The following is a 15831-nucleotide window of genomic DNA, read 5'->3' as shown; positions in this document are numbered from 1 at the left end:
GGTCTGATTACTGATCATTATGCTAGAAATTCACAGCTACGTTTCACATTGGTAGGTACCGGCCGGCACATTGACCATTACTCCTAGGGATGGCCCACAACTGGTCGAAGGGAGAGAGTGCAACCAAGCATAATCAAAAACCAGACGTACTTTACAGTTGTATACAATCTTCAGGCCGTACGGATTGATTACAAATGCAGCAGGTATATCTAAACCTGAACTTCTTCCAAGTTCACTGTTCCATATCCGGTCCAGTTGTACCTTTAGTAACAAACCACAGCACAAGAGGAAATTTTCCGGAACTAAACGATGCGTAACAACTTCGAACCCATCCACTTTCGTCGGAATCGAGAAATACCTAGATATTTGTCATCGCAACGAAATTATCGTTTGTTGTCGCGCTGGCTTGTTTCTCAAAGTCAATTCCGAGCAGCGGGGGTAAACATTGGGCCGAAAATTTACGCTCATCAAAGCACGAGTAAAATAAATTATGACACAAAAACTTACTGACTTTTAATGTAAACAGAATCTTTCTCAATGCGAGGAGGCAAAAGTTGGTGGCACGTTGTTTCCTAGAGGAGATTTTTTTCGTACTCAGAATTGCAAACTATAACACACTCTCTTCTAGGCATGGGTGGAGTCAGCATTTTCATCAGGGATCTAAGCGACCTCGAATGTTTATTTATTTATCTTTTTTTTTAATTAATATGATACACTCCAACCTCTTTTTACGACCGTTTTTTACCGACGGTTCGTTTTACGATCACTTTTTTACGACCGAAATTCAGATTAACGACCGTTTTTATAAATGATCAATATCTCAATAAGTATTCAAAATGGAGGATCATGATGTTCAGCAACATTGTTCAGTAGTTCAAGGGCTAACAAATGGTGGTCATTGAATTGCGGAATTCTGCCACTAGATGCCGCTAGTGAGCATCGTAATTTTGTTTTGTCGATATCTCAGGATCCTGACCACTTAGAAAGATGGCGTCTTCGGCGAAGTTGTTCAGTAGCTCAAGGACTATCATTATAACAGCAATGAGATTCGGGATTTTGCCACCAGGCGGCGCTAATGAGCATGAAACTTTTGTTTTACGAATATCTCAGGATCCTGGCCACTTAGAAAGATGGCGCCTTCGGCAAAGTTGTTCAGTAGCTCAAGCACTGCCATGATAAAAGCTATGAGATTCAAAATTTTGCCACCAGGCGGCGCTAGTGAGCATAGAACTTTTGTTTTGCGTATAGCTCAGGATCCTGACTACTTAGAAAGATGGCACCTCCGGCAAAGTTGCTCATTAGCTCAAGGACTATCATTATAAAAGCTATGAGATTCGGGATTTTTCCACCAGGCGGTAGTGAGCATGAAACTTTTGTTTTACGAATATCTCAGGATTTTGCCACCAGGCGGCGCTAGTGAGCATAGAACTTTTGTTTTGCGGATAGCTTAGGATCCTGACCACTTAGAAAGATGGCGTCTTCGGCAAAGTTGTTCAGTAGCTCAAGGACTATCATTATTCTAGCCAAGAGTTTCGAGATTTTGCCACCAGGCGACGCTAGTGAGCATAGAACTTTTGTTTTGCGGATAGCTCAGGATCCTGACCACTTAGAAAGATGGCGTCTTCGACAAAATTGTCCATTAGCTCAAGGACTATCATTATAAAAGCTATGAGATTCGGGATTTTGCCACCAGGCGGTAGTGAGCATGATACTTTTGTTTTACGAATATCTCAGGATTTTGCCACCAGGCGGCGCTAGTGAGCAAAGAACTTTTGTTTTGCGGATAGCTCAGGATCCTGACCACTTAGAAAGATGGCGTCTTCGGCAAAGTTGTTCAGTAGCTCAAGGACTATAATTATTCTAGCCAAGAGATTTGAGATTTTGCCACCAGACGGCGCTAGTGAGCATAGAACATTTGTTTTGCGGATAGCTCAGGATCCTGACCACTTAGAAAGATGGCGAAGACGCCATCTCGAATCTCTTGGCTGTTATAATGATAGTCCTTGAGCTACTGAACAACTTTGCCGAAGACGCCATCTTTCTAAGTGGTCAGGGTCCTGAGCTATACGCAAAACAAATGTTCTATGCTCACTAGCGCCGCCTGGTGGCAAAATTTCGAATTTCTTGGCTAGAATAATGATAGTCCTTGAGCTACTGAACAACTTTGCCGAAGACGCCATCTTTTTAAGTGGTCAGGATCCTGAGCTATCCGCAAAACAAAAGTTGCATGCACACTTGTACTGCCTGGTGATGCAATTTCACTTAAGCAGTGTTGCCAGCTACGACGAAATTTTGAACCTTTCTTGAAAAACTGGATTACAGTTGAAGAGTGTTGCTATGTTGCTAAGCATTCTATTTTTCTGTTCCCTTCAAGTTTTATGGTTTTGATCCCTTCTTTATTCTTCTTAAACAGTGTTGCCAGCCGCATGAACATTTGTGATTCGGCCGACTGTATGGCACGCAACACTTCCTTCAACTTTGGTGAACATTCGGTATCGTTATCTTTAAAATTTTTTGGTATTTGCATATCACACCCCCATAAAATTGGCTCTTTGATAACAATCGAGCAGTGTTGCCATGTATTACCAAAATATGAAAACTTGAACGGCAATTTTGGAAAGTTCTCAACCCATGCTTCAACTTTGCCGAATATATCGAATCAGTATTTCCGCATCTAGACATGGCATTTTTCAAAAACATAATTATAACCCTGATTTTTTTTTACGACCTATTTTTTTTACGACCCCCCGATAACGGTCGTAAAAAGAGGTTGGGGTGTAATTAGATTTGCGAAACAATTTTAACAGTGTTGTTAGCACAAAACCTCAAAACATCATTATGAATCCAACTAAAAAGTAAAAAAATAAGTTAACTTTGCAAGCTAGCAGTATTTATAAATAAATAAAAATAAAATAGTATTTCAATTCAATTCAATTTGTGGTTAATTTTGAAGTTGAAACATTATATAACCGTTAAGTTTGAACCCACTCTTGAAGAACTATCTTCTTTACAACGTTACAAAAATATCAAATACTCATATGTCATATTTGCTTGAGATTTCTCACGCTTGCGTTGTGGCTCACGCAATTCAGCAGCCAAAAATCATGCATGAGTTTGCTTATCCTTTTGACTCATTGGCTTGTATTCAAACAGTTTTTTTTTCATGAAACTCACTTGTTCGTTATCATTCTGCTTCTTTCGAAAACAATTAAATGAATTCCTCAAGAAACTCACTCAGACATTACTACATATATTCCCCCAAACATTTTTTGAAAATTCATCCAGAAGTTCTTAAGAGATTGCTTCTAGAAGTACTTTACATTTTTTTTCATTGCGCCAAAGATTCGTCCAGGGTTTTCGTTTCAAATATTGGTTGCAGCAATTCGTTGAATCCAGTAAGTATTATTTATCATCATATATCAGATTTGGGTTCTGTGGATTACATTTGTAGTGTTTTTAAAGGTATTTTTTGGCAAGTTACAGTGAAACCTGAAGAAAGTATTGAATGAGGTTATGAAAAAATATTCTGAAATCATTTCTAAAGTGTCCTTTGAATCCTGAATAAATATATGGTGTCCCAGAAAGTATGGGCACGACTTCACCATACAGCCATTTCAGAACTAGTGAAGATAAAAGTCTTTTTTTTACACTTTTGATTATTGTACCCAATAAGAGTAGATTGCATTTTTTTAATGAATAATTTAATTATAAGTGCGTTGATTACGTAACAATACTTTGAAGCATCTCTTATCCGTCCTGCACAAATCGCGTTATTTTTGGACGACTTTGTTTTAAAAAAATTGTTCTATGCCAAAAAGCGCTTATAATAAAAATCTGGAAAAATATTATTATTATCTTATTATTATCTTTATTAAAGAGACTTTCAGCCGTTGGCTGGTTCGTCTCTAATATCTGGAAAAATATATTTTTTTCTTTCCTACTTTCCTGCACTGTAGTATGAAGTGCGGGAATAGTCATTACACAACTGAAACCAGTGCTGTAATGATTCTTCACGCAACACTTTCTCATTACGCAACTGTTTTGGGTTGCGTAATGAATCGTTACTCAATAATTTCTCAGAAATCGTAGAATGCTGGTGAATGCCTTCCGATATACTTTCTGATACCCTCAAGTGGTCTTCTACGAGATTGCAAAAAATGTTGTACGTAACTCGTTACAGAACTCGATTTTTACAGCACTCGTCGTAATTATCCTACTCAGCAAGCCTCGTAGGATAAATTTACGAGTCCAGCTGTAAAAATCATCATTGATCGGAATATCACTTATTGAATCACAAATTGAATTTTAAACTTAAGCATGACAAATTTGTATTGGAACTTAAAATCCGATTTCAGCCGTGATCGATTTGAAAATGCTATAAAATAAATCCTTATGTTTACTTTCAAACGTGAATTAATTAAAAATAAAGTTGCCTACCCAAGAGAATAGGGAATTACCTTTCGTTTATCTGAAATGTATTATTTTTATTACTATTCAAAATACCTGAGAAGTTATAACTTCGTGATGTTGTCTTATACGGAGAGAAAAATACGAGTTTTTTCGGATTTTACCATTTTTTCAAGTGTTCTCCAACAAAGCCAAATAAAATATCAAACAAAAAATTATGTAAAACATCATTGATACAATGTACTTGAACTGACAACGGCGAAAAATTTTGATTAAAACATATTTTACTAGTTATTTTTCAACAAAAACAAAATGTACGGTATGTGCTGAGCAGATAAGAATTGGTTTTCAAAATTTTCAATGTAAACGATTATTAAGTTAAATAAATGTATCACAGATGCTGGTTGAAATAGCCTATAGAAAAATATAAAAGTATTTAATTGTTTGGAGAAGTACTTTGATTTTCATTATCAAAGTCGTGCCCATACTTTCTGGGACACCCTATATTTAACGAAATATAACATTTGGACGAATACTTGAACAGGAACTTTGGGTTGAAAAACTGATTTATTTTATGAAAGAAGGCCTTCAGAATAATTGAAATCTCTGTTAGAAAATTGTGGAACTTTTTTGATATTTCTTAAAAGTACCCTAGAGAGAGAAACCTTTTATTGCATTTATGGCAAAATTTTTAGAGTAATCGCTGTGGTATTTTTTTTTGCAACGGCTAGATAAATTCTTAGTATCATCCGAGAGAGAGAGAGTATGCGTGGAGAAAAATATAAAGTTGTGGTGAAATTACTGAGATTTTACCTAAAAACCTCTTGTCAGTCTTTCACAGTACTCGACCATCTTCGATTTGCAGTGATTTTTGGACAGGTTTTTGGTATGGTAGAGTTTGTGTTTTCCTTAGATTAATAAATAATTTTGATACAAGAATAACTTTTAAAAATGGCCTACGAGTTTTTGCATGAAATTTATTTGAAAATTTCTGTTGGCTTTAAAGATAAATGTTCTATGAAGAAGTTTAAATAAACCGTTTGGACCACAAGAAAAAAATATACACTGAAAAAATATATTATTTTATATCCATAAAAAAATTCAAAAATAAAACTTTAATTTTAAATTAAACCTAAACCCTATTTTAAATATTTTTCAAATTTTCACCATAGTACATTGATAGGAAACAGACGTTTCGAACAAAGTTTCAAGATTTAGAAATTAAAAAAAGAATAGTTTCAAGATGTAGAAATTAAAAAAGAGAACTACTTTTGGAAGGTTTTAAAAATTTTGATTTTTGTCAGAATAAATACGAAAATATTATAAACCAGAATGATTATTATGATCAGCTCTCTAGAAGTAGCTATTTTTGAGTTATTTCATGCTTAATGCATACAAATTTTCACTCAATAATAAAACAGGTCATTTTCATCAGTTCGTTTCATAAATTTATTAAAAGTTTTTGCAACATCAAATTTGTCTGAAATCAAAACTAATCTTAGTTAAAAGTAGTTTTCTACAAACGTTACTTCTTTTTACTGAAATATCATCTCTATTAGACCATAATTTCATCAATACTCAATTTATTTTGAATCTATTAACATGTTTCTGAATCTAATCAATTTGTTTATTAATCTTGTATATAGCTATTTTTTAAAACAATGGTTTAACGTAGTTATTTAACAAAAACTGCTAAAAATCATTATATGCCAAAAAAAAAACAAATCAATTATTTCGGATTTTAAAGTTTTGTATCGTGTTTACATTTATACGATTAAATTGAAGGTTATGAAGAGTATCTCGTGATAACTACGAGTTGAATAGTGCATATATTTTTAACAAATGCATACATATTTCTATAATAAATTGATAAAAAAATACTGCTTAGACCTTTTAAAGGGTTCAAAAACGAAAAAGCCCAATTTCAGCTTTCTTATTGAGGTTTAACAGTTAAATGTTTGTTAAATTAATTGCTCAAAACATATTTTGAATTAAATGTGTTGCAAACACAATTTAAAAACAACCTAAGGATTGTTCATTTTATAAAGTGGACACTCTGTTTATGCTATATATTTTTTATTTATTGATTAAATCGAAATCTGTTTTCTGTGCATCGTTCCACTATTATTCTACAATGCTATGAAATGCTTTTGGTTGATGAGCTAAATAGTTTTTCCAAAAATTCCTAAGAAAAGCTGTTCATCAAAGTTTAACATTATTTTTCGCACAACGAAAATCCTAATTTTTATGAGCAAATTGTATGTTTGTATTCTTTACTATTCTACTAAAGGTATAGCTTAAAAAAAAAACAATTATATTCCATCATTGTCTGACATTAGGTAACTTTAGTGATTTTCCCATTTATGGCCAAATTTGCTGATACACCATCCTTTTACTTCCAGCAAAAGAGAAAAGTAAAAGCGTGTTCAAAACTAGTTCGGTTTTCTAAAGAAACTATATTTGTACAAACGAGAGCTAAATCGTGCGTTTAAACCTTAGTCTGCAGTACAAATTTTACTGTTTATGGTAGTTTTACTAATAAGTCTCATACTTTTAAAATCGTGTACGCATATCGATCTACAGCAAATTGTAAATATTTTTCTCCAAATATTTAAATTGGTAATCTCAGAATGACATATTATGAAAATAATATGTGGAAAATAAAATCGATTGTGTTACAGCAGTGTTGCAAATTTCGATGATTGTCAATGTACTTTGAAAGGTCTTCTAAGAATAAAGCACTTGTGTTTCTATTGTTCTTTAAATGCGACGTGGGGACTAGATAAGTAATTTTATGAAGGCATAAGTTTTTTTCATATTAATACTATATTAGGACTTCCGTCAGCACATACTTTTAACCAAAAAATTCTACTCATATCAGTTCCCTTCAAATTTTAAATAGATTTCTCAAAAAAAATATAGGGGGAATATGATTTTATTATATCTGTAAAATTGTTGTTCCTAAAATAGCTTGATTTTTTCCATCAGGCTTCTGATTGATGGTGCTTTCAAAGAACAAGCCTTTTTTGAAAAAAAAAATAAATAAATAAATAAATTGTCGAATTTTCCAGCCAATTTCTAACAATCATTGATTTAGAAAACCTTCAAATATCGACCGTTCTAATCGTTGTGCCGTATTCGTTTGAAATTTAATTATTTTGGAGAATTTTTATTATCACAACATTGTACAATACTAGTCGAACGATGTGCAGAAAACCGCTTGAAATTTCATTGATAAATTAAAAAGATACACGGGGACGGACCTGGTGTAGTGGTTAGAACACTCGCCTCTCACGCCGAGGACCTGGGATCGAATCCCATCCCCGACATAGTCACTTATGACGTAAAAAGTTATAGTGACGACTTCCTTCGGAAGGGAAGTAAAGCCGTTGGTCCCGAGATGAACTAGCCCAGGGCTAAAAATCTCGTTAATAAAGTCAAATCAATCAATCATAAAAAGATACACCATGCACAAGGTGTCGCTTTGAAAAATGAACAGTCCTTAATTAGCTTTAAAAGCATATAAAGAGATATGAAAGATGTGAAATCGTTTAAGTTTTAATAAAGTTATGGTCAAACAGAGATTAATTTTCCAGTAAAATGAGGAAAACTTGGAAGAAAACTAATTTCAACTAAGATTTGTTTTCATATAAGACAAATTCAACAATTTTTTCGAAGACCCAATTTTAAAGCGATTGATGCCTAAAATTGGTTTGAAAAGTTTTGAAGTTTTGAAGACTTCACTGAAGGTCATATATTATAAAATGAAAATTTACCGTCAAGTCGCTTGCGCCACCTCCAAATCTTAATAATTTTGGCTCAAACTTTGAGCTTTCTCTTTTTATGTGATTTGGTTTCAGAAAAGCACACGAATTTTAGGTTGTGCAAACTTTAAAAAAAAACCGCACTCTACTGTGGAAGCGATTTCAAAACACTAAGCTGTTAAGGAGGTTCTGCCCCAGTGGGGACAGTGAGGTAATGTCAAGATAAAGAAGAAGAATAAGCCCTTGGATACAATCTTGTGATAATCTCAGAACGAAAATTATAGAAATTTCTGAAGGAATCTCTAAAGAAGTTGTTGGATGAATTTTCAGAGATATCGAAACAAATATTTTTAGTGAGTTCTAGGTATCCATGAAAAGATTTTAAGCAAGAGGAATTTTTGGAGAGATCTTTCAAAGAGTTTAGGGAGTTTTTAGTGGCAAAATCCCAAGACATCCATCAGGAGCAATTTCTGAAGAAATATCCTCAGAAATAACTGAATTCGTCTAGATGAATTTATCAAGGAATAAAGGAAGACAATGTTAAAAGTATTACAGTCGACTCTCCACATCTCGATGTTCCACATCTCGATATCTCACCCTATGTCGATGATTTTTTCGGTCCCTTCATTCTGCATAAATTTTCACTCTCCAGATATCGATATGCTTCTTATCTCGATATATCCCTATCTCGATGTGATTTTCACTCCCGATTTTCTCTCCGTAAGTCGATATGCCCATTATCAAAGGTTACTAGACTAGATTTTAGGGGCTCAAACCTATTTGCGAAGACGAGATGACGTCTGTTTATTTTCAATTTTCCTGGTAAAGGAGTGATTTTTAATCTAGTATTCATTAAAAATTTGTTCTATGTCACGATCTCTCCCTATCTCGATGGTCCCTTCGAAATCGAGATGTGGAGAGGCGACTGTATCGCAATTTCGGGTAAAATTGATCATTTTTCACGGTTTTTCTGGTCTACTTTCTAAAATGTTATCAATACCATGCAACTAAATGCATGTACACAAGTACGACGGTGAACCTTAATAGCCAATGTACCGAAATTTTCAAACAAATCTGATGTTAGTGCTAAAAAATCATCTCTAAAATTAAAAAAAATCAGGAAATCCCAATTCGAGGTGAAATGGATCACTTGCCAATGTGATTATTGTTTGTTTCGAAATCAACTCTACATATTTAATTGACGCCTCCTGACTCCAACTATGGTTGCCAAACTTTAAACAAGGCAATATATTTGGAAATAATCAATTTTCAATCAAGAATACCGCGGAAAACGCCTAAATTTAGGCAATTTCCGAAGAATTTCCTAATATTTAACAGAAATTTAATTATCTCAACAAAACGACCAAATTGATACGAATTTCGAAATCTGATGCTTAAAAGATATCAAGGATCCACACAAGCATTCAGGCTGACACCATGTCCAAATTCGTATGTCGGATTAGATTACTAGATTAGATTTTAGGGGCTCAAACCTATTTGCGAAGACGATATGACGTCAGTTTGTTTTCCATTTTCCTGGTAAAGGAGTGATTTTTAATCTAGTATTCATTAAAAACTTGTTCTATGTCTCGATCTCTACCTATCTCGATGGTCCCTTCGATATCGAGATGTGGAGAGGCGACTGTATCGCAATTTCGGGTAAATTTTTTGTGTCAAAGAATGTTTATTTCTTTGAAAATAATGTGAAATTCCAGAACCATGTTTGGTGTGGTGTTAACACCACACCAAACATGGTTCTGGAATTTTACATTATTTTCAAAGAAATAAACATTCTTTGACACAAAAAACTTCCTTTACACACAATTCGATACTATTAAAGACAAACAAAGTTCATTTAGTACAGGTTGCATTAATTTTAGTGAACTATTTATAAGAAATAAAATCACGTGACACGGTGATCAATTTCACTCTACTGATCAATCACACCCAAATTTACGGTACCAATAAAACACTTTTACTAAATTGGAATTGCGGGTGCAATTTATGAACAAAGTTCAAGAAAGTTCCATCAGGATTACTTAGATTAATTTTTGGAGTAATCTTGAGAGATATTTTGGAAGAATTCTTAGAGACATTTATAAAAAAATAACTTGATGTATTGTTGAGGGCTTGCTGGAGAAAATCGAGGTACTCCCAGGAATAATTACTAGTAAGAGCTTTTCCAGTAGCCAGATTGTATGATTAACTCCAAAAATACTCCAGGAATTCGTCATGATGCGTTTTTTTTTTTAAATAAATATGAGTGTAGGCAATTTATGACAAAAAAAATCATAGGGTGCCGGTGCCATTAGTGGACTACCTAAGCTATAAAAAATCATAACAAATAAACGAAAAGCCCTAACAGAGATCTTTTTGTGTCAACAGAAAGGTTTCAACCTCTAATATATGGGAAAAATATAAAAAAACAGTGTTAAAACTATGTTTTAACATAAAATCGCTTGAGCCACTATTGGTACACGTGTTTCAGTTGCGCTAGTGCTCTAGTAGTAGACGTTTGGGAATGATACAAGGAATTTTAAACAAAATGGTAAATTTTTACATAGGTTTAACATTTTTCCCTCGGAACAGCAACTCGTATCTTTCAAATGAAGCATAAAGATCATCTCTCGGACTTTTCTTCATTTTTATACACCCATTTCAAATCTGCTTCCAACCGTTAATCCACTACTGGAACACGACGGCAACTATTGGAGCAAGGGAGCAATTTTATTGCGTAAACTTAATTGTTTATTTGACTTTTTGATAAAATATAAAGCTGAAATTTGGCAAATCGTCTAAACTAGAGGCGATCTGTCCACCAAAAATAGCACATGTTGGTTTTATCGAAAAATGTACGTTTAATACCATAGTCCAATCTACTGGTACATTACAACCATTGGTACCGGCCCCCTACATAAGATTAGTTCTCGTATTGACATTTTTTCCACTGGCTACACCCATGCTTCTATAACCGAGTTTGGTTTATAATTTATGGCGGAATGCGAAGAGAGATTTATAGTTCATTTCTTCGAGAGACGGCGACCGCACATTTCGGATGGAGCTGTTGTGGGTGGATCTTGAAGGGCTGTTGGCCACCCCGGCAACTATTAGATTTTATTGTTTTCAAATCTGTTACATTTTATTGATGCACAGCTGGTTCGGTTCAGAAATAGACCAGCTTCGTGTATTGTCTTCGGCCTAATGGGATGTCTCAAGGGCGTCGTTCAATCATACTGCAGTGCGTATTGAACAGCTTATATTAGCACCGTGATTATGAATGAAAAGTCGTTACGTCAGAATTCAGCTACTGCTCCACGGTTCATGATGTTTACCTTCACTTCGGCTCGAAATGCACGTTCCGTTCCGTCGATGATGGTGGATGGTCTCTGCCGAAGGCGGTGGGAAAATGTGTTTGCTCGGAAAAACTATACAATGACGTCGATAAACACGCTTAGCGTCGTTTCCTATGCAAAGTATTTTCGTCATTTTTTCGACGTTTTCTTGGTCTCTCACGGGGCGGCAAAGGTCTCGCACCATGCAAGCGCCATCTATTGCCTCGTCGCCGGCAGCCAAATAATGTCTTGGTTCTGATGATTCAGACGGAGAGAAGATTTGTACTGTGTGCTCATCTTTTCCTATTCACAATAAATGATTTCAATGGCAGTGACTAGTAAATCCTAGTCGAAATTTGTGTTGTGCAGTTTCATGTGGATATAAGGCAGCATCCATTTATTACGTAACGCTAAAATTGTAATTTTTTGACCCCTCCCCCCTTGGTAACGCTTTTTGTATGAAAAATTTCAAATTTTTGTATGAACCGTAACGCTTGAGTCTACTCCCCCCTCACCCTGGAGCGTTACGTAATTTGTGGATGCCGCCTAATCTCGTCACCCCGGTTCAGACAAGGATCACAGCCGGAAAAATATTTGAAAGATACTAACGAAGCGTGAGTGAAATATGACCTACACCGTTGGACGTCTTTTGTCCCATGGCCTTGATAGTAGGTCAGTCTGGTGCTGATGTATGAAGCGTGTGGCAAGTGATTCTGGGCGAAGACATTTGATACTATGCTTTTCGATGAAGGAAATCCGGCTTCGAGGGTAATATAAGAAAGCTATTATGACATACAGCGCTTGAGTTTTGGGATGCTTCATATAGATTAGTAGCTTAATGGAGTAGTAACACTGTTTAGTTGGTAGAATTTCCCTTCAAAGTGAAAGAAGTTAGTATGAAAGGCATGCCATTGTCTCTCATAAGAAAATAGAGAAAATGAAACGCGCTCACCAAAAATCCTGAATACTCATCTAAGTCTTATTGAAATCATTGAATATTTCAAGCCAACATGCATTACTACGTGCTAGTTACTTGCCATTAATGGGTCATGCAGAATTTGAAACCATTTCATTTTGTAGTGCGTTTACGGCAGTGTCAAATATGAGACATGTGATTTATTTTTGATTTACAGTAAATGAATGTAAATTATTAATTGTAAATATTCGAACATACTTTGAATTAGTTGCGGCTTTTTGTTTTTATCGCAATTATTAGAAATATCGCATTATCACATACCCTTGGACTGTCAATGATCGAGAGATTGTCTACTCTGGATAAATGAATGATAAATGCATCTTGTGGGTGTCATTTATGTGCTCAAATCACGCCCCAGCCAAAGAAGGTGAAGAATTCGGCTGGCTAAAGTAACTTCATACCGAATTTTATTTTCGGACAGTAAAATAAATCAGTCCGAAAGTGAATCTTAAATTTATGAAGTATGTGCATCGGTGTTCGCTCTATCTTTTAAGAATATTTTTGTGTGATGCTGCCGCACCAAACTGTCTGTGTTGATTACATTCGGCCATAGACCGTGTCGTTTCCATCAGCACATTCTACTTTTTACAGTAGTAGACATTCGTTTAGCCGAGTATCTAAAATGGATTAGAAATTCCTAGAGAATCATTCCACCGGAATTTTTGAGTGGGTATTAATTCACACATTTTCACTGAATAAAACAAGGAACCAAATTCAGATAATGTCATCTTTAACCGAGACATTTGTTTAGCCAAGCAGCATTTTAGTTGAGTTTTTCACAAATGGCTTAAACTCAATTTAATTTTACAATATACATGGGCTTACCACAATTCCTGCCGTAAAGAACAGGATTTAACATTTACTGTCTTTCAATCATCTTAACATCAATATTTTGATGTTTTCGACCAGAAACGATATACAGTAGGATTTCGGAACGCAACCGTGTCAAAATCGGAACCCATTTGTTAATTTCATGAATATCTGTTGGACATGAAATTTCATCACGATTATGGAACCAAATGATGGCCAGACTCCTGAACGGTCCACTTCGAAGTAGGATATGACTATGTAGTAAATCTATTGACCCGTCATATTACTTATGGTACGCGTTCCACACACTTTTTATTGCTGAAATAATGATGCTTTAATGATGTTTTGAAAGCTTTATGTATACTATTTGTATTCATAGGCCGTGTAAAAATAATAATCACATTAGTGACCATTATTCAAGAACCAGTTCTTGACAAATTTCTCAAAATAGTGTAAGAATACAGAAAGGGAATATATTTCATTTGAAACGTATTTACAAAAATAGTTCTAGGTGTTACAAAAATAGTTCTAGGTGTTACTGAATGCTTCTAGTTCAATGAACTTAAAAAAAACTGTTTTTCTGTTGAGCCCATTCTTCAAATTTGACAATATTCGGCAATTTGAAAATATCTCTTTAAATTTATATTTTTCTTGCATTGTAAGGTATCTCATAGCAAATGATTGACTTCAGTCAAAGGGCACACAGAAACAGCTGAAACCAATTGCTGTACACAAAAACTATGATATCTTTCGGATCAGAATATTTACTAAGCCTTCAATTGGATTTTCGATATAAATATGGGTGAAAAATTCCTCTAGAAATTATTACATAATTACATTATTACAACAGTGATGTGCAACATCCACAAGCCATAAATTTGGCTCATAATTTTGTAGAAAACACAAATAAGCTTCTCATCACTTCAATTTCAAATTAGTTTTAATTCTGGTCTAGAAATTGAGCTTGGATATGAATTCAACACAAATTCGCAGGATCCCGCTATGAAACCACAAGAGCCCGATAAAAATCAATAGGTGTCCATTGATAATCTACAGAAATCCACTGTAACTCTGAAGTAGCTCGTTGGTAATCCACAGAATCTTGCTTAGAATTCTCAGGATCTTGTTTGAGAGTCAGATATGAATTAACATCTACCCAGAGCTTGATGGAAATTTTTAGGATATCGTATAGAATTTTAAGATTATGTGGTGATGTAGCTAAAAATGTAGCTCCGATCGAAATCCTCAAAAATTTATTAAAACTTTACTGATTGCCACCAGCAATCTCCATATTCCGCTTGAAATCTATTCAGAACCCTCAAGATCTTGTCAGAAAAATACTACTAATTTTCAACCGTCTTGGAAACCTGAGGAGCATACAAGGAATCGAAAGATTTTCCACAGGAGGATTAAACATTCTTCGGATCCCGTAAGGAACCCTCAATCGGACGGAATACCTAGACTTCAATCAGGCTAATTCGATGGTCCCTTGGATCGCAGTTGCACTGGTTTTGTGTTCTGTAACTCGATGGTCCCTTCAATATCGAGTAAGGGAGAGTCAACTTTAAATACAGTTATCATAGATTTTCCCTTCTTTCGATAATAGACGGTGTTTTTGATTCACACTTCCAAAATTAAAATTAATTATGAATCGTTCAAAAAATTTTCAACAAATATTTTCTTTCAAAAATGTGTTGTTTAGGCGGCGTCTATTTATTACGTAACGCTAAAATTGGAAATTTTTGACCCCCTCCCCTCCCTCCGTAACGCTTTTTGTATGAAAAATTTCAATTTTTTGTATGGGCCGTAACGCTTGAGCCTACTCCCCCCTCCCCCTAGAGCGTTACGTAATTTGTGGATGCCGCCTTATTCGAGTTGTGCTGTGAGAAGATTTTGTTTTGCATTAAAGCCTTAAACATGTTAAAAGAAAAATAATCTGATCTCGTATATAGGCTATTTATGTATTTTGTATATAGCTAATATTAGATCTTCGGATTGAAGCTTTCAATATTTTGCAAATAATTTTTCCCTTCTTTTACCTAGTAGGGTAGAAGTACCAATTATGGCTATAGCACCAATTATGGCAATAGTGGGAACAAAAAGAGATTTTTATTATTGTTTGACTAGACTATTACGGCTTATATTCACAGGAATGATAAAACTATTTGTTTTTGATGGTAACTAAACCTTGAAAAGAACATTCGTGCAATAAGCTTCGAAAAATGAACATTTGAAAATTTTGCCTCACATATATGGCACCTTCTTAGCAGTTTGCTAAGGGACACCCGTTACGAAATGTATGTTTTCACCTAGTAAAACTATTTCAACCGATAAATGTATGCTGTCTAGTGAGAACAAATGAATAAATTTTGCTAGTGTGCAATCAAATCTACTGTTTTAATTTGGAAATCATGCTATTTCTACTATGTTGATAACTGGTACAAAGAGTGTATGAGAGCCCAATTATGGCAATACTCTGGAGGCGGTTTCTTTACATTTTTTGATTAGTGAAATAAAAAAGTAACGCTATTTTACGGGTGAC

The 15831-nt window shown here is 34.7% G+C and overlaps 1 protein-coding gene across 3 annotated transcripts in view; it reads left to right on the top strand.

Moving 5' to 3' along the window:
- Positions 1-15831, top strand: part of LOC5572617 (MAGUK p55 subfamily member 6) — a 185607-nt gene that overhangs the window by 47932 nt on the left and 121844 nt on the right. The gene's annotated exons all lie outside the window — the stretch shown is intronic.

The sequence above is a fragment of the Aedes aegypti genome, chromosome 2, assembly GCF_002204515.2.
Source record: "Aedes aegypti strain LVP_AGWG chromosome 2, AaegL5.0 Primary Assembly, whole genome shotgun sequence".
Taxonomy (NCBI): domain Eukaryota; kingdom Metazoa; phylum Arthropoda; class Insecta; order Diptera; family Culicidae; genus Aedes; species Aedes aegypti.
This window is presented reverse-complemented; position numbering and strand designations above follow the sequence as displayed.